The 19,921-nt window shown below is 38.8% G+C and overlaps 1 protein-coding gene and 1 long non-coding RNA gene across 2 annotated transcripts in view; one reads left to right on the top strand and one right to left on the bottom strand.

Annotated features, from left to right (window-relative positions):
- LOC129151998 (serine/threonine-protein kinase MARK2-like) overlaps positions 1 to 19,921 on the bottom strand; it is a 549,435-nt gene that overhangs the window by 321,276 nt on the left and 208,238 nt on the right. The window lies entirely within an intron of this gene.
- Positions 14,248 to 19,921, top strand: part of LOC129151999 (uncharacterized) — an 80,993-nt gene continuing 75,319 nt past the window's right edge. Inside the window, exon 1 of the long non-coding RNA XR_008558708.1 lies at positions 14,248 to 14,276. This is a non-coding gene — a long non-coding RNA (uncharacterized LOC129151999). The remainder of the gene's footprint in view (positions 14,277 to 19,921) is intronic.

Here is a 19,921-nt window from a genome sequence, read left to right as displayed (position 1 = left end):
TCCTCCAGCCAGCTTTAGATTGTTGTCACAAACAGGATGGTCCACAGTACATTCCCTTTCCACAGAGGGCAAGCCATTTGGACAGTGCAGGTTCCTTCACAAGATTTCTCTGTTAGCCATTTATCTCCTAAACCCTGGGTTAGGAGAAAGGTGGTCTCACTTACCTCCCTCAGGTAGGAGACCCTTTGATCATGCCTCACACTGATTCTTGGAATTCAGGTTCCTCTTTATGTGGGATGCATTAGAAACTCACTCATCTTCACCTGTAAGGTAGGGTGTCCTCGGTGTTTGGCAATGCATTCTTTAAGACCTGAATCACTCATTCTTAAAGTCTTAAATATGTGGGACATTAGTCTATCTATATTTTGGGGGATAAAGGCTCAGTAAATCGCAATTCTACCAAAGATACTCCTACTTCCTATCTGTGGACAAAATACACATCTGCATACCTAAAATGCCTCACTCAAAGTTGTCAGTTGTAAAAGAAAGGGAGGGGCTTAAAGTAAACTTCCATTCTGGCTTATTTCTAAGTAGACATTGCCTGTGACCACTATACCCTCCCCACCACTTGATAATCTTTTACTTTGAAATAAAGTTTCAGAATCCATCTCTGGGAACAGGAAACAAGCAGTTTGTCCCTTTTTCATTCCTCTGAGAGAATAAAATTTTGCTATCAAGAACTATGGGTAGTGTTAAGAAGCAGCTTAACCAGTCATCTAATTATGAATAGAAAGACAAGCTCAGTATCAATTTGTTCTTACTTAGAAACTAGAGGCCTGGTGCATGAAATTCATGCATGGATAGGGTTCCCATGCCTGGCTGGTGATCAGGGCCAGCCAGGGCCTTCCTTCATTCCGCGCCATCCCGTGGTGGTCAGTGCACATCATAGTGAGCGATCGAACTCCTGGTCTCCCAGTTGAACTCCTGAGGGTACTCTTTGCATATTAGCCTTTTATATATATATAGACTAGAAGCCCAGCACATGAAATCATGTGGGTAGGGTCCCTAGGCCTAGCCTCCTGCGATCAGGGCCTTTTTCTGCCCATTCGCCAGTCCCCAGGCTGAACGCTGCCTCTGCCACCAGGCTGTCAGGCCATTGGGATCACCAGCTCATCCCCAGCTGCTCGAGGGCTCAGGCCTACAGGAAAGCAGGCGCTGGTGATTTCACCTCCATGCGCGTGTACCGGACTGGCAGCTGATGGAACGCGCTGCCTGCTCAGGGCCACTCACACAGGCACCACCGCTGCCAGAGTCACCGCTGCTGCTGCTGCTGCTAGGGCTTGAGGCTCTGATGGAAGCTGCGGGGCGTGCCCATGACCTATCCGCCTCAGTGTGAGCGGCCTCCAGCAGGTAACACGTTCCATCAGTGCCGGCCGGTGCACGCACATGGAGGTGAAGTCGCCAGCGCCCGCTTTCCCGTAGGCCTGAGCCCTTGAGCAGCCGGGGATGAGCTGGTGATCCCAACAGTCTGACAGCCAGCCTGGTCCTCCTGCCACCTACCCTGATTTCCCCGTACACCATTGCTGATCCATCGGAGCCTCCAGGCGGGGGGCAGGGACCAGGAGGCTGATCAGCCCCTCACCAGTCCCCAGTCCTGCCCCACCACTGATCGTAGGTCGGGGAGGGGAGGGACTGAGAGGTGGTCAATGCCACTTCATGGCCATTGGTTGAGTGGTCGTTCTGGTCATAACATGTATGGCCTCTGGCCTTTTATTAGATAGGATGATTTTAAATGGTCCTTAGATTAAAAAAAGGAAGAAAGCCTAAATAATGTTTTCAAACACTCTTGCCATTATAATATACCCAAAAGGACAGAAAGTGCTAAACTATAGCCTTTTTTTTTTCTGATAGTCTGGAAAAATTTTAAAACAATACACATTGGGGAAATTGAAATAATGAGATCTGCCAATAAAAACTTTTGCTTTCCAAAGAAAGTCTTTACATATCAGGAGATAATCCTGATGTTAACTTTACCATCAGGGAAAGATGAAATAATATTAGTGTCAGATGTTAATTGCCAATAAAAGAAAATGAACTCTGACCCAGGTGTGAGAGTGATGGGAGGGGCTTGGATTTAAATTCCAGCTCTGCCATTCACTGGCCTGTGAACTTTAGGAAGTGATTTAACCTCTCCATGCCTGAATCACTTCCCTATAAAAGTGAGGATAGTGGAAGTAACTGCATCATAGGGCTGTGATGTGATTTAAGATAGAAGGTATACATAAAAGTGATATATACGCTGGCATGATGCCTAGCATGAACCTTAATGCTAAAAAATCTTAGCTATTAATTACTGACATTGTTATTGCTGCTACTGCTGTTTTAGGATAAGAAAAAAATCTGGCCTAAAGGAACAGAGACTTACGCTGTGATTAGTAAGACACTCTTCCTTCCCGTGAGCCTTTCAAATCCAGTTCCTCTCACAGATGGGGTCCCTGGAATGGGGTAAAAACAGGTCCTGCTTTGGAGAAGCTTGTTTTCTTCCCAGAATGCTGCAAAACAAAACTAAGTAAGCAAAACAAAAACAGCAAGCCTCTTCTAAATCTTTTGGAATTGATTCATACCACCTTGAGGGTATCGTCTTTAAAAATTCCACTTTGCATTTGTTTATGCCCTTTGAAGTTCATATAAAATCAATATGTTGGAATCAGTTTTATGAGTACTGAATTTCTATACAACATTTCTGTTTGGGATTCAAGTCTCACAAAGCACACAATCCGTGCTTTTTATTACTATTAAAATAAATGGATGTGGTTCTTTATTGTACTTGTTGAATAGTGGCTAAAAGACCATGAAAAATCCAAATAATCTTAAATCTCCTGGGAAGAAGAGGGACAGTTTGCTAAGAGCCTTAAAAGCCAACAGATGCTAAGAAACTTGTTTTGACCCATTAAATGTATACTGGACTCACAGCTTTCAAGACTCTCCCACTGTCAGCCTTTGCTGCAGCCTAAAAGCCACAGGCTGGAAATGATTAACTTTTCGCGCATATGTTAAATGAGTAGGTAATGAAAATGAGGACAAACAAGATACTAGGTGGGCCCACCCTGGCTTTTGCATTGCTACTTATTCTAGGCTGTGTACAACCAACATTTTTTTTTTATTGGTAAATATAAGCACCAGAGAAATACGACTGGAGTTTGCCACCCTGTGGAAGTGTCCTAGGGACTTGGGAGAGGCCCCACCTAACCTACCCAACTAGCCCTAAGTGAGAGGTCACAAAGGTATGTTTCTCACCTTAGACTTCAGTGTACCCTTCCAGCACAACAGTGCCATCCTGATGAGGAAGGATGCTGGAGGGATGAAGCCGCAGGGTAAAGAAAGGCCAGGCTTCCTGGGCTGGGCAGTAAGTCATAGCAGAGCTGTGCTAGGAAGGAGGGGGCATGAGCAGGATAGCCAATAAGTCTAACATGATTGTAAATGTTTGAGTTTCTTAATGGACGTACAACTGGACCACATGCTCCCATTATGGTAGTCAATTGTGTGCTGCATAAACCTGTCTTTGCTGCTTTGTAACATTGCACAATGCAGCTGTTGAGGGCCTGGTGGCAGATGGCAGGTGGTGGCCAAACACTTTCTAAGAAGCAGCATCAGGTTTGGGAGAATAAAAATAAATTGTTGCACAACTATTGAGATCCTTTAAATTCACTATTTCTTCAAACACAAAGTCTCACAAAAACAATTTTGAAAGGAACTAGAGAATTGAGATAATGTATTTCATTTAAATGACTGGGGGCCCAGTTTCTCTTAGGTGGGCACACAGACATATGAACATATGATCAGTGATAAGATGTTAAATCCTACAAAATGAAAATTTAAATTTTTGTTTTCAATAAAACATGTTTGTGTGTGTGTGTGTGTGTGTGTGTGTGTGTGTGTGTATGTGTCCAAACTCTAACTTAGGGTCCTTGGTGGATTTTATTTTATTTTATTTGGAAAGTGTTTTAATACGATCTGTCTTAGTCCTTTAGGGCTGCTATATCAAAATACCAGATACTGGGTAGTTTATAAATAATAGAAATTTATATATCACAGTTTGGAGGCTGGGAAGGCCAAGATCGAGACTCCAGCCTCGTTGTGTTCTGGTCAGACACCTCTTCCTGGTTCATAACTGTGCTTCCTCCCTGTGTCCTCCAGTGGTAGAAGGGGCTAGGGACCGCTGGAATCTCTTATGAGAGCACTAATCCCATTAATGATGGCTCTGACCTCATGACCTAATCACCTTCCTTATGCTCTACCTCCTCATACCATTACCTTTGGGGGTTAGGATTTCAACACATGCTTCTGGGGGGAGGAACACATTCAGACCACAGCACCATCTTTTCATCTTAGAAATTCTGCCTTTCACGAAAGCCTATCTAAGGTAAAATAAAGTTCAGAAATAGGAAAGCTGAGAATTAACCGAATAGGGTGTTAATTTTAGAGAAGAAGTATATTCAAATGCCAGAGTGAGGATTAGAAATAAATATAAATACATTTTCAGTTTGGCAGTAGACTATATTTATTTAATTTTGTATTGAGCTCAGAAATGATAGTTTGGTCATAAATTGGTAGATTTTCAGTTTAGATGGAATTGCCTATATAGCTAGTTCCAGGGGCTGGCTGGCATAAGCCATTGGGTATGCCCCCCTCCCAGCCACAGTGACGGGTAAAAGACTCAATTCAGGTCAAATAGCTGCGAGAAAATGTTGGCTGAGAATTCTGGGAAAGGAGCTTTCTTTCCTTGTGTTCCTGTGAGAGATGTTTGCTTCTCTGCAGGCTGTGGACTGATCATGTCAGGCTGCAAACTGCTCCCTGGATGGGAGTCAACCATGAGGATAGGCTGATTCACAAGGACTGAGAGCTGAGAGCCGGACATAAATGTTTATTCCTTCTTTTTTCTTTTCTTTCTTTTTTAAGCTTTAGCTGCACACCTTGGTAATGGAGTCTGCTATGGGACTAAATTTACTTGTTGGGTGCTATTACTGTCACCAACCCTAACTAGCTTTTGAATAAATTCACTATTCATTTTTAAGGAAGCCATGTAGTTTTAAAAGCTTAATCAATTCCGCTGTACCTGGATTCTAATCAGTGTTCAGTTATTCATTGAACCATCACATTTACCTTTTCCATAAGGCAAGTGAGGAAAGTGGGCACTCAAATCTTTGCCCTAAAGCACAGGGGAAATCAATGGCTGAGTGGAGAAAATACATTTTCCCCCTTAAGTACTGTATCTATATATTTCAGGACAAATCAAATCATTTGGAAAGATCACATTATTGTAAAAACAAACTATGTCTGGTTAGAAGGACTTCACAAATAAGGGAATGGTTATTTACTATTCTTGAGCTCTATATTCTTAAAGAAAAACTAAACAATGAAATCCTTTAGTCCTGCTTGATGCCATCATATACCTTTATAAAGTCTAGCTCCTTTAATATTTCTAGTATATTCTATTACTGGCGAAAAGACCAGAGGATATCCTGAAAATTAGTAGCTTGGTAAATATTAGTCAAACCCATGTTGAAACATCTCTCTTCAGTTTGTTCATAGCTTTCATGGCCTTGTATGCATTTGTAAATTAAAGAAAATAAGTCCTTCCTTTTCTACAACGTATTTACAAGCTTTGAAATCTGAAGTCCAAATTAATATGCAAATTTAAATTTTAAATTAGGTTTTATTAGATTTTCTAGAACCTGTTATTTGGAAAATAATTATAGATTTCTCTGTTACTTTGTCAAATTACATTGAATTTATGGTCAGATAAGAAAAAATCAAGTAAGCTCACTTACATTCTTAAATATCTCATTTAGCTTTGAGGCACCTCATAATTCCCTTTTAGCCTGATACTTTTCTAAGATTAAAAAAAATTTTCAATTGGCATATCTAATATGTGTATTTATATATCTGTTTTATATTTGATTTAAGTAATACAAACAAATATTTAATTAATCTGTTTCAGATTAGAATGGTTTAGGAAGTTTGGAAATCTTAGTTTAAAAATTTAAACTGTAACTCATTACTAAGATCTTTTTCATTCCAACAGGATATATACCAGGGAATGGTTATATTGCTGAATAAAACAAGTAAAAAGCCATAAAAATAATTTTAAAATTTATGGCCATTTTATTTTTCTGAAGAGCAACAGGAATGTTTCTCAACTTTTTATGAGGATTTATATCAATATCAGCAGTTTTTTAGAAAATTCTGTTAGACCTTTTGAAACAAGAGATGGTATTAATTAATATAAGTAATAAAACAGAAAAAATATATTTTTTTTTGGTTGTGGGGTATTTTGAAACTACTTAGTTTGATAAACTAAAAAGCACGAAACCTTTAAAGGGTTCCAGTCATTTTCTGGGACTTCATTCTAATAGGTGGTTATTTGAATTGAGGCTTTCTTTAGCCAACTGGGCAACATTAGCTCAGAACCAGAGTTGACTTTTGGGGGCAAAAAAGGTCCTGTGATTAGAAGATGTTTGGGAATAGATGAGAGAGAACACTTGGCTCTCTCACTAGAGAGAATGGAGACCTCTAATGGGTGTACATGAACTCAAAAAGAGTCTCAAGGCTTTGGCTAGAAATACATGTTAAAGATTTATTCAGGGGTCTTAGATGTGGTGTGTGATGTGACTTCTATAAGCAAGTATTAATGACTCTAATAAAAAATAAAATACAGGAACATTTACTAAAAAATGGATATTGAGCCCTGGCCACTTTGGCTCAGTGGATAGAGTGTCAGCCTGTGCACTGAAGGGTCCCAGGTTCGATTCTGGTCAAGGGCACATGCCCAGGTTGTGGGCTTGATCCCTTTGTTGGGTGTGCAGGAGGCAGCCGATCAATGATTCTCTCTCATCATTGATGTTGCTACTGATATCTCTCTCTCCCTCTCCCTTCCTCTCTGAAATCAATAAAAACATATTTAAAAAATGGATATTGATAATTCTAGTGCTGGTGAGGGTGTGGGGAGAAGGCACATTATTGGTAGAAATGTGAATTGTTGTAATCTTTAAAAAATTTAAAATGCATATCCAGGAATCCAACTTTTAGTAATTTATTTGACAATGGTAATTGTAGGTAAGGATAAGAATGTTTGTTGCAAGATACATCTGAGAAGACCTGAATATTCTGCTTAGAAAGGATGGTTGAATAACTTATGCGTTAGCAATACTAGGAACTAATACATTAATATTAAAAAGAATGTATTAAAATATAAAATAAAAGGAATGTATTAAATCTATACATATGAACCTTAAAAGGGTTGTATGATATATTAAGTGAAAAAAGCAAGTTACAAATTAATATATGGAAAATCTTTTTATTGATAAAAATGGGAAAAAATCCTATATAGTTGTGTACGCTTGTCTGTGTTTATTTATGAGCATTGGAAAGATGTGGAAGGAATATGTTGGTTACCTATGAGCATGGGATTGAAGATGGGAGGAAGGTATTAGTAATTACTTTACGATATGCTTCTACATTCTTTGATCCATTGCAATAAATATGCATTACTTTTTTAATAAACAGGTGGGTAGCAGAAGCTGCATGAAAAGTCCCAGTCATAATTTTGTTTCATACATATATTAGTTTTCCTAGAACTCATATGACTTTGAGTCCTTATAAGTATTACAAAATGAAATAGATTAGAACTGCATAGTGACCAAAAAATAGAATTAATGCATATGACTCTAGATATTTTAGATGTCTGGATGCTTAAGCCCACATACCTGAGACATTCGGGTAGTTGATGAATATAACAGGATTTCCACCATCCTGTGAGATTATGTAGTGTAAAAAGAGAAAACTGCTCAGCTCTATAGTAGTTTACACTTTCAGGCAGGCGGTGTGGAGGGGACTGTACCAGTGAGGATAGTTAATGGTATTATGATGAACAATCTGTTATCAGTTGAATTGTGTCTCCTTCAAAAAACATACATCGATGTTCTAATTTGCACTACGTGTGAATGGTACTTATTTGGAACTAGGGTCTTGGCAGATGAAGTCAATTTAAGATGAGGTCATTAGGGTGGGTCCTAACCTGATGAGACTGGTGTCCCTAGAAAAGAGGAAACTTTTTTTAGGCAGAGAAAAATACACAGGGAGAATTCCATATGATGACAGAGGCAGCGATTGGAGTGATGCGGCTACAAGCCAAGGGAGGCCAAGGATTAAAGGTGTAAGAGTTCGGTACAGTTCTCCCCCAAAGGTGTTATTTTGGCATGTGAATTATTTTGAGCTGAAGGCAATCAAGACCCTCCAGGCTCACAAGGAACTTTCACTTCTCCCTTAAAGAATTTAAATTAGGGACCACGCCCATAATAAGAATTATCACCAGATATAACTTTTTATGGCCTATCTATAGGTAAGGGCAAACTTCTAATTACTGAACATTTACTCTTCTTATGGTCCTGCAATGACCTTCCTCCCCTCTATAGCCCTAAAGTGATCCTGAGCTCAGAATGTCATGTTTACCTCATTTTCCCTTTCTGTCTTTGAACTTGTCAGTATGGGGGTTTCTGACTCACTCATGTATGTATGTAATTAATTGGGTCATTTTATCTTGCTAATCTCTTTCTCATATCCATTTCATTATACCAGGAGGGTAGAGGAAAATTTCTTCCTACCCTACATCAAACTAAAACAGGCCATCCACAAGGAATATATTTACAGTTTCCAATTCTGCGAGTATAGAACAGTTTGCACAGACTACTGGATTTCTTTCAAGTCATATTTCTCCCCAAAGTTACAAGTCACATCAGCATAGCTTTCTACCACAAATGAACCCAAATAACGAATATTTTAGGAGCACTACTACACAGGTGAATATAGACAATCACAAAGCCTTTTTATGATGCAAGTGTCCTAGTATGTAAATGGTCTGGAACTATTTTTTCTTAATTAAAGTGTGGTCCTTACACTTCCCCAACTGGAGTTCTGTGAAAGAAACAACCAACAGTTCTGGGCTGGAGGAATACTGGCTGAGCTGGACTCACTGAAAGTCAGCTCTCTACTGTCTTAATGAAAGGTGAGCCCCTCCCCCCCTTAATTGTGTTTTTGACATTACAAGATATCCATTGATTTTAACATTTAATCCCTGCATGAGATGACATGTCACTGACCTTAGGTAATTTACTCAATGTCTCTGAAGCTTAGCATGAAAATGCCTTTCCTGCAGATTACAGTCAGGTTATGCCGCTCCCTTAAAACACTGTAAAACATCCCAATAACCTGGAGAAACATTTTTTTTTTTTTGGTAATCATTTGAACTTGCTTAACTATACTAAAAAGACCAACATAAGAAATTTAACGCCTGGCTGATGTGGCTAAGTGGTTGAATGTCGACCCACAAACCAGAGGGTCATGGTTAGATTCCCAGTCCGATTCCAGGTCAGGGCACATGCCTGGGTTGCAGGCTCCATCCCCAATTGGGGGGACGTGTAGGAGGCAGCTGATCAATTATTCTCTGTCATCATTGATGTTTCTATTTCTCTCTCCCTCTCCCTTCCTCTCTGAAATCAATAAAATATATTTAAAATAAAAGAAATTTAACATTGATATAATGCCATATGTAATGCAAGTCTATATTATATTGCAGCAATTCTTTTAATAAAGTCTTTTATAGCTATTGTCCCTTCTGGTCCAGGATCCAGTCCAGGCTCACATATTATATTCAGTTGCCAGGCCTCTTTAGTTTTTTTATTGAAATAATGCCTCTTTCATTCTTTGTTTTTATGATCTTGATATTTTTGAAGAGCATAGGTCAATTTCAGTTTGCCTGATGTTTTATGCTTTGTTTGGCAGGAATATAATTTAAGAGACAACTTGTTTTCAATGCAGGATATTAGGAGGCAAATGGTGTTTGTCCCAATATTGGTCTGTTAACTTTGATCACTTGCTTAAGGGAATGTATCCTAAATTACTTCACCTATTTCCATTTGTAATTAGCCACTTAATTGTGGGGAAGCATTATTATGTAAAACTTGATAGAGCATGGAATACTACTAGTGCATGGCATAAGCGACATAATTTATGAAAGAAAAGTAAAATTTTTATTTGTTCTGAAACAATATAGTGTTACAGGTTTTTGTTGTTGTTATTGTTATTAAACCACAAACTAAAAAACAAACAAATTGTAAACAGCATATCCTGGAGAGAGTTTTCATGTTGTAATCAGAGACTTCTACTGGTGTGTACATGTGTGAATGAGAAGAGAGAGAGAGAGAGAGAGAGAGCCATGGGGACATGGTGGAGAGGGGATGTTGAGATGTGTCTACTCCCTACCACACCCCCAGTCTATTCTGAGGTTGCTGCTGCTACTGCTGCCAAAGCCACAAACAGTCCTTGAAGTTCAGTTCCCTTATCTGATCTGTAAAACTAGGACACCAGTTCTTCCCTCTTGGGGAGAGTAAGGAAGATGAAATTAGACAGTGATAGTAGCTAACATTTACTAAATGCTATGTATGTGCCAGGCACTGGCATGTGGTAGGTCATTCAACCTTCCCATGAGGTAGGTACATGATTACCTTCATTTTACAGCTGAAAATTCTGTGGAAAAGCTCTGAGATGAGTAATATTAAGTAACTCACCCAAGTTAGCAAAAGGTGGAGACAAAATTTCAAGCTAAGGAGTCTGACTTCAGAGTCCATGTCCTTCTTAAAATGCTCTTGCCTGATTGTCCCCAAAATATGTATTATCTTCCATTAATTTTATTTACACACTTGCTAAATGTAGAATAATAAAAAGTCATGTATCAGAGATCAAGGGACTGGGAAAGATTAAGACTTTTATAGGTTCATTTATCACATCCCACTGCCCTTTCCACCTCTTCAAAAAATAGCTTTTGATGTTCCTCCTTTATGGTCTAGAATAAAGTTTCTCAGCCTTGTACCATTGAAACTTAGGATCTGATAATTTCTTGTTGTGTGGGACTGTCCTGTGTATTACTGGATGCTCAGTAGCATGCCTGGCCACTTCCCACCAGATGCCAGTGACACTCCCCCCTCTCCCCTCCAGCAGCTGGACAACCAAAAGTGCTTCTAGAAATTGTAAAATGTCCTCATGGCAGGGCAAAATCCCCCCCAGTTGAGAACCTAGGGATTGCTACTCATGCTTGTTAGGTCACCAGCACTGCTGACAGTGCAGTGTCTCTGCCTTGGTGGCTGTGTAATTCTAAGCAAGTCACAGCCACTCTGGGGCTAATTTCCTTTGCAGTTAAATCACTCCATTTTTTGAATCTAATATATATATATATAATTTCATATGGACTAAAATGAGAATAATTCAAAAGTTTTTAGCTCTTCTCCAGCTGTTTGAAAGCAAATGATTATTGCTAATTTGGGTATTAGCAGTAGTTGGACCGAGTCCAACCTGAGGCTGTGCTCTAATTCTCACTCACCTTGGTGCCCTTTTTTTGAGCTGCATTGGTTACACACTTTTGCTGCCCTAAATCAGAAGTCACAAATGCAAATGCTGACAGGGCAGGCAGCAGTGTGCAGTATGACATCAGCTAATGTAAGACAAGAAGCCCAGACTAGCGGCTTTAAAATCACTTTTTAAAACACAAAGGCATATCTCTGGACTACATTTGGTCTGTAGATAATGGATTAGGGGCCCCTGGGCTAAAATGATCTCTTAAGATCTCTTTTAGCTACAGAGACACTTCTTTCCGCTAGTTGAAATAGTTCCATCATTTCCCCTTTGAAGACCTCCTAAAGTTGTAGATATCCAACCTGAAAACGTCCAGAAAGGTTACACTTACTTATAAGTCAACACTAAACAATCCCAGCAAGGAGATTGAAAGGCAAAGCTCAATGTGTTTGTTTTATTGACCAAGCAAAGAGCTCTTGTTACAGACCCATGTGTGGTAAGAGTTTTATACCATCATTTAAAGGACGTCAATGAAAACACTTTCATGTATTCATTCATTCATTTATGTAGCTGCTATTCTTTGCTACTTCACTTGTGCTGGATTAATAATTTTCTATAGACTTGGTAGTACACATGGAAGAAAAAAGATTTGTAGAATGTATAACTAAACAGCTTGCTTCAATTTTGTGCATGCAGTTTCCCTTTCCCAATAAGTTCTGCATTATCATTAAGATCCAAGTGCAAATATTCATATTTGGTTAAAGGGGAAAAGAGGAAAGATCTGTAGGTCACCCTCCCACAGGCCTTCAGTGGAGAATGATTCCTGACTTTGCCAAGGTGGGAACCCAAGTGTTAATTTCAGAAAGCACTTAAAATCTGATATGAGAAATTTCTCTCTATAAAAAGCACAATATCCTGAGGCAGGCAATTATCTGCTGAAATGAAAACAGAAAGACAAGCCATAGGATAACAACTAAAACCTCAAAGAACAGAAATATTTATCAGTGGTAATTTAAAAATAAAATACATAAAATTAATCTCAAGGTCCTCTAGGATTTGCTTTCAATTTATTTCTCTTTTTTTGGCAAAAGTTCTGCCAGCCTGAGTTGTGGGCAATTTTGCTGGTGGTGTAGAAAACAAGGGCCTGACCTTTCTCCACAATTATCAGGGAAAACTGAGAGATAGTCTTCATTGGAAGCCCAGATATATTTATTCTGATGTACACCGACTTTCTGGAATGACTGCCCTTTCTGAATGCTAAAACATAAAGAATAAAGGGATAAGGAAGCTATGACTAATCGTATATAATTGCCATAAATTGAAGCTTCACACCAGGGTGGCAGGAATAATTACTTACGGGGAGTTTATCGCCAGCATTTTTAATTCCAAGGGGACAACACCAATGAGGTCAGTTTTCCGTGTATAAGCACAATGACTGGTAACCAGAGTTAATGACCATTTGATGGCTACTGGATAAGGCCTGGGAGACGGAGAACATTTTCAATTGAAAAATTCTTGAACTGTAGCTATGGAAGGATCCTTAGAGACTATATAATCCGATTTCCCCAGAGCATAGAAAAGAAAACCAAGGCTTCTAGTGGTAAAATTACTTTGACTATGTGTAGAGCTTGGTCTCCCAAATTCCTCCCAGTGTTCTTTCTGCTTCTTCAAGTTACTTCTCAAGATGGTCCATTGCCTCTTAAGATAGATTCACAGTTGGAATTCAGAACCTAATTGGTTACTGGCATCTACTAGTATCTGGCATTCATAATACTAAGACTGACATTCAGCCCTAACTCTTTTTCAGTCAGTCATCTGACTGCTAAATCTAGTGGCTGCACCCCTAACCAAAACATTCCTGGGTAGACTGGATCTTTAAATTTATTATAGCAGACAGAAGGCTGAAGTTTATATTAAAGTATGTTTTTTCTGTCTTGAAAACTTTTAGATTATAGCCTTTGAAACTTCTGAAGATATTTATTTTACAGTTTTATATTTATTGAGTACCTTGACATCTCCCAGACGGATCTTGGGATTCAGTTGGGGAGGATGGCATTTGCTTTTTCCATCTAATCTCTCAGAATCAAAGATGTTCCCCTGTGTACTCAATGCATCATACCCCACTTGGACAATTGGCTTTTCTTTTTTTCATAATAAAGTTTATCAATAATATCTGCAAAACACATTTAGGACTCAAAACATGTTTATAAAAATGGAAGTTTGTAAGATAATGTTATATAAATATTAGTCTGTTAATATTAAAATAAAAATGTTGGATTTCAAGAACAATAAAAATCATTTGGTTATTTACATTGAATCATTGGGAAGTATGAAATGTTGAACATACTAGATAAGCATAGACTGAAATTTAAAGGTCACATTGATTTATCTTAACCTCCCAAATTCTAAGTTATGGATTTGCATGTTTTTAATGTGTAATTATACAGTATAGAAATACTGTTAATGATTTATCTAATTACTTTTTTATAGATTATAAAACTGATACATATTTAGTAGAAAAATTTTGAAAATTTAGAAACATATAATGAAGTTATTTAAAAATCACCCATTATATCACCACTTGGAGTAAATCAACATTATAAAATATATTATAAAGTTAATTTAGCATATTTTACTTGTTTCCATCACAAGATTCCAGCCTGTGTTGAAGAAGGAGCCTAGAAGGCCTACGATTATGCTATGTTAAGTAAACTTATTTACATATAAATCATATTGTCTTACAGAAGATTTAGTATGTTAGAGAGTTCCATAAAAAGATAGCAAGTGTAATGAGTGCATAGAAGAAAAATAAGGGTGACATCATCAAGTGGAGGAGACAGAGAACATCTGTCATTATGACCTATGTGCTAGCCATGGGTGACCACATGATTAGGTCTAAGAGTTCTAGCCATTGAGTTGAAAAGATAACCGTGGGTAGTTGCATGATTCACAAAATCCATATATATATATATATATATAACCTCTTTGAGACTGTCCTAGAAACATATGTATATGAGATGATGAGTTTTTCTTTAAAATGACCCCTGATAGGGATCAGTAGTCTCTTACCAAGAAATGATTCATGAAAATCAGTTTATGGCAGTAGTCTAGATGCTGAGGGCCGATATAATTCAGCTTAGGTACCTCTCCCTCTACTGCTCTAGCTTAATTCCTAGAGAGGGCTAGGTTTACCCCATGGGCAGGTTCAGCTAGTATTTAAGGCACCAGCAAATTATGTGCCAATTAAAGAAAGGCAATATCTAATGAACTTAACCAGAAAAAAGAAATTTTTATTTTTAGCATGCACTCACGTTTTATGTGATTTTGAAAAACAGTTTATTTCAAATTGCATATGGCAGGAGGAGACCCCATACTTTTATCAGTCCTTACTGCCTTTAAAGGACTAACCTGGCCCTGATTTGGGACATATCTCAGACTATCTAGAGAAAGGAAAATACTTGTTCTTCGAGCAATTGCACTATACGTTTTGTTTTTTTGGTCTCAGTAAAGTTTTGATAAATACTAAGTGGCAATGAGCTTGATATCACACATCCTGGCAAGTAGCAGGAGTGTAGCTATCACCAGACTCAATTCCTTAAGAGACTACAGAGCTGGGGAAAAGAAGGCCTCTGTCCCACTCAAGCCCAACCTGTGTACCATGGCAGCCAGAGGAAGGTCTCCAGAAGGACCAATATTCTCTTCAGACATTTTTTTAAATTAACCCTATTGCATAGATGGTTGGATCCTAGGCCCTCAAGTGTTACTGAATAGAACACATCCACTATTATTTTGCATTAAAAAACTTCATGGCATATATAACTGTGTATCTCTGATGGTTAATTTCTTGTGTAAACTTGACTGGGCCAAGATGCCCAGATGTCTGGTTAAACATCATTTCTGCATGTGTCTGTGAGAATGTTTCTAGAAGAGATTAGCATTTGAATTGGAGAATGCGTAAAGCTGAGTGCCCTCCTCACTGTAGGTCAGCATTTTCCAATCCTCTGAGGACCTGAACTGGACAAAAAGATAGAGGAAGGTTGGAATAGCTCTCTCTGCCTTACTAGCTGAGGTGGGACCTCAGTCTCTGTCCTTAGACTGGGACTTACACCATCAGTGCTCTTGGTGCTCAGGCCCTCGAATTTGGATTGGAATGTAAACTACCAGTTTTCCTGGGTCTCCAGCTTGGCAGATAGTGGCACTTCTCAGCCTCCATCACATGAGCCAATTCCATATAATAGATCCAATAAGATATCTATATATGTATATATATATATGTATATGTATGTGTATGTGTATATGTATGTGTATATGTGTGTATGTGTATGTGTATGCATACGTGTACATTTATTTATACATCTACATTTATCTCTCTATCTCTATCTTTAATCTACATATGTATATCTACATATTTATATGTATATCTATATCTACATATCTGTATCTACATCTACATCTATACCTATATCACATCTTATTGGTTCTGTTTCTCTGGAAAACCTTAACAATACCCTTCCTGTAACCATCAAAATATAGCCATATAGCACCCACAGAACCCAATAATACTTCCTAGTGGCAATGCCCACTACTAAATACTATTTACATTGGTGGGGCAAAGGAGGATAATATATTTAATAAAAAGACAGAGACTATCTGAGAATAATAAATCTTGCTATTATCCAAGCTGAAGAGAATTAAGCTGGGAAGACATTCTGAAGGGTATAAGTGTTTACATGTATTATTACATTTAAAATGTGATATGTGCATAAATAAATGGAGATCAAATTTCAGAAATTTGTCTGATTTTCTGAATTTTCAAATGTGGACAGACATAGCAGTAGTACCAAATTAAAGGACAATATCTGAATTAATATTGTACATATCTATGTGTTAACTCTCCCCTGATCATGCATAAAACACACATTACTAAAACCTGTTCTAGGGCTGGGAGTGGGTGGAGGTGGAAGAGGGCATAGAGGGGATAAATGGTGATGGAACAAAATAAAACCTGTTTTGAGAGAAAAGTAAAAATGGAATTTTTAGAATCAAAGCGTTTTTCAATTGTCTTTCCAAAGTCACCGTTTGTCATGTTTTGTTAACATCAGTATTCAACCAATGATGCAGGACCTTAACCAGTTAATTGGGAATACAGTCAGGCATCACAAAATGATGCTTCGTTCAACAATGGACTGCATGTAGGATGCTGGTGCCATATGATTATAATGGGGATGAATTTTCTGCATGAAAGGAAAAGATACTTGGTTCAGGGGGATTTTTTTTTCCTCTGACCGGAGGGGCTTGGCAATACAATCAGTCAGCCACTGGCCTTTTTAGCACAGAGGGGCCTTCCCCTCCCCTCCGGTGCTACATATTCAGAGGGTGCTACAGCCTCTCAGGTGTAGCTTGATGTCTTCAGAGTACACTGCTGTAAGGTCTTTGTTGAGGATCTAAGATCCTCTACAAGGACGCAGGTCCACAGGAGCTTCCTTAACAAGCATTAAGTGCCACTCACATGTTAGTAAGAGCTTTCTGTGGTAGTGTGGAGCCACCTGCCCTTGTACTTTGGAAACAGTTTCAGGTTGTAATGATGTAAAGCATAAATAAATTTTATTCCATCAATGTAATGCTGGGGAGAACCCTTTGAGCCAGACAGGGTCAATGGAACCAAAACCAAAATTTTAAGTAAAAATATTGAGTCCTCAGCTCTATACCCTTTTCATGTTATACACCCTCTTTTTACATGAATACCACAAAGTTCCTTCATCTGATCACTGTTCCAATATGCAATTGCCAGAACTATATGGCCATGACAATCCCCTGTGCTCCTTTATCCCTCCATCCTGATTTCTTATTCCTACTGATGCCCAGTCACCCCTCACTCCCTGCTGACAGTCACTAAAATGGTGATCTATATCTTTCCCAGTCATTTCCTCTTCAGTGTTTCTAACCAATCCAGCCCACACCCCTGTTCATGGAGCAGCATCGACAGCTTTGATGTTCTATTTCTGACCATGTTGGAAGGAAGCAGGTGGAGATCGTGTGGGACAGTTTTGTAAAGTCTACAGTCATGTGCAATAATGTCCTAGGCCTTCAAATTCACTCACTACTTACCGACTCATTCAGAGCAACTTCCAGTCCAGCAAGCTCCTGCACCTATATAGGTGTGTCATTTAAAGAAATATTTTATACCATATTTTTACTGTACTTTTTCTATGTTTAGATATTTAGATATACAAATACTTACCATTGTGTTACACTTGACTACAGTTTTCAGTACAGTAGTATGCTGTACAAGTTTGTAGCCCAGAGCAATCGGCTATACAATTCAGGTGCCCGGTAGGCTATATCACTTAGGTTTGTGTAAGTGCAGGCTATGATATTCGCACAGTGATGAAATCGCCTAATGACACATTTCCTAGAATGTATCCGTGTCATTAAATGCCACCTGACTGTAGCTTATTTCAGAGAAGCTTGCCGTGGAGATGGCAAATCTTTCCTTAGCAGAGAACTTTATATTTGTGATTCCAAAATAAGAAGAGGTACCATTTGCCAGAATATTACAATACACACAACAGGCAAATAAAAGAAAAACGGTTTTCCTTAGTATCAGATTAGTTGTGTAAATTTGATGCCCCTTGTGTAGTAATATCCCAGTGTCCTAGTATTGCCTTTGCTGATTTGGATTCCTGCTGCGTGCTTGATAAGTTAAACTAGGTTGGCAGAAAGACACATATCTTTGGTCATTTGTTGGAATATTTTTTAAAAATGGCAACCTGGCTGAGTGGTTAATTTGTTGTGATTTTGTCAAATTAATTAACTTGAAACAATTCCATTGTGAAGGAACGACCTGTTTGCCCATTTGAAGGTCGCCATATACAGCCGAGCAAGAGCAACCTTGATGGTGCAGCTCGTGGGTCGTTTTATATTTAGCCCTGTAATTGGCTTTTCTTCTTTCGGTTTATAAATTGTATGAAATTTGGGATGACTCAGGCTGCTGACTCCTTTGCAAGCTGGTTTCACAGATCAGAAGTTCCCCTCATAGGAGTGAAAATATATCTGTGCTTGGGATCATTATAGTTGCTTATAGGGTCAACCTTACCCAGGGGGTAAGTCAGAAGCCACTGATGTTGATGTGATTGAAGAGCAAAAGAAAGCTCCCTTATCCATGGAGGCAGAAGGAACACAGTCTTTGTGTGAAATATTGCTGCTAAAAAAATTCTCTGTACCTCAATTTCATCATCTTGAAAATGGGGGCAAAGATCCCTAATTTTAGAGTCATTTGTGGGTAAAATGGAATAATAAAATGAGTGCTTTACATATAGGAGGTGCTCAATAAAGGCTAATGATTAAATCTAGATCATTATAATCTCCACTAACCTGTGGCTGGTCTTAGAAAGGACCATCTATGATAGAAATTCCTCTGGTAAGTATTTTACATGAAGCCTGAGCAGACATTTGCTTCTCTATAGGAATTCCCTTATGTGATCCTTTCAACTCATCAGCAGAGAGGAGACCTCAGGGATAAAGTTAGTAGCCTGGGGCAGAGTTCAGTGTCTGGCCACTGTGATAACACTTGTTGACAAGAAAGAACAGAGAATCATGAGAGAGATAGAAATACATGCTGTAGGAATTGACAGAAGCTGCCTTTGATTCAGGAAGCAGCAGGAACCCACTTCTGTCAATGAACTGAAACCACGACAAGTCCAGAGACACAGCCAGGGGATCAAAGGCCACAGGGAGCAGTGTCAGGTGGCATAGCATGGATGCCAAGTTGGAAGTAGCTAAATTAATCTGCTCGTTCCCATGGCCTAGAATTGGTCAGGGGTATTGAGAACTCACCCTTGCAGGAGAACAACCTAAGCCTCAAGGCCAGCTGAGTGAGATTAAGCTTTCTTATGGGGAGAAAGACATTGCAACTGTGAGGGGTGGGACTGGAGGGCTAGCAACCTGCTAAGAAGGATGGCAGGTACCTTGTGAGCAGGCTTGTTACCCATCTCACCAGGACTTGTTGTTCTTAAGTTCCCAGGAATTAATCCATGTCCAAATATCATATTCTAGAAACTAGAAATGATTTGAACAATTCAGGGTAAATCAACCATAATTTCATTGTTTGTTTACTCAAATTGAGGGTACTTCTCCATGTCTCCATTCACAGATTTAGGAATTGGTTTATGCTTTTTAGTTTTAGTAACTATTGGCTTTCGGACAATGATTTGATTAGTGAAGAATGTGATTTGATGCAGAGACCTTGGTAAGAAGTAATAGGAGATGTTTATAGTGGATATTCCTCCTGGCTTTTATCCTACAGAAGGCTGGTCCAACTGGTGAGTCCACATATAAATCCTCATTTATTATTGACTAGAGGCCCGATGCACAAAATTTGTGAAAGGTTCTTGGCCCTTGCAGCCCCAGCTGCCTCAGCCCTCGCAGCCCCTGCTTTGTCCAGAAGGTCATCTGGATGGTCGTTCTGCTGTTCGGTCTAATTAGCATGTTAGCTCTTTATTATATAGGATTTAAGAGGAAAATAAAGTTAGGAGCCAAAGCGAATAAATTGGAAAGCTTAGATTACAAAATTTCA

This window comes from Eptesicus fuscus, chromosome 17 (assembly GCF_027574615.1).
Source record: "Eptesicus fuscus isolate TK198812 chromosome 17, DD_ASM_mEF_20220401, whole genome shotgun sequence".
Classification (NCBI taxonomy): domain Eukaryota; kingdom Metazoa; phylum Chordata; class Mammalia; order Chiroptera; family Vespertilionidae; genus Eptesicus; species Eptesicus fuscus.
This window is presented reverse-complemented; position numbering and strand designations above follow the sequence as displayed.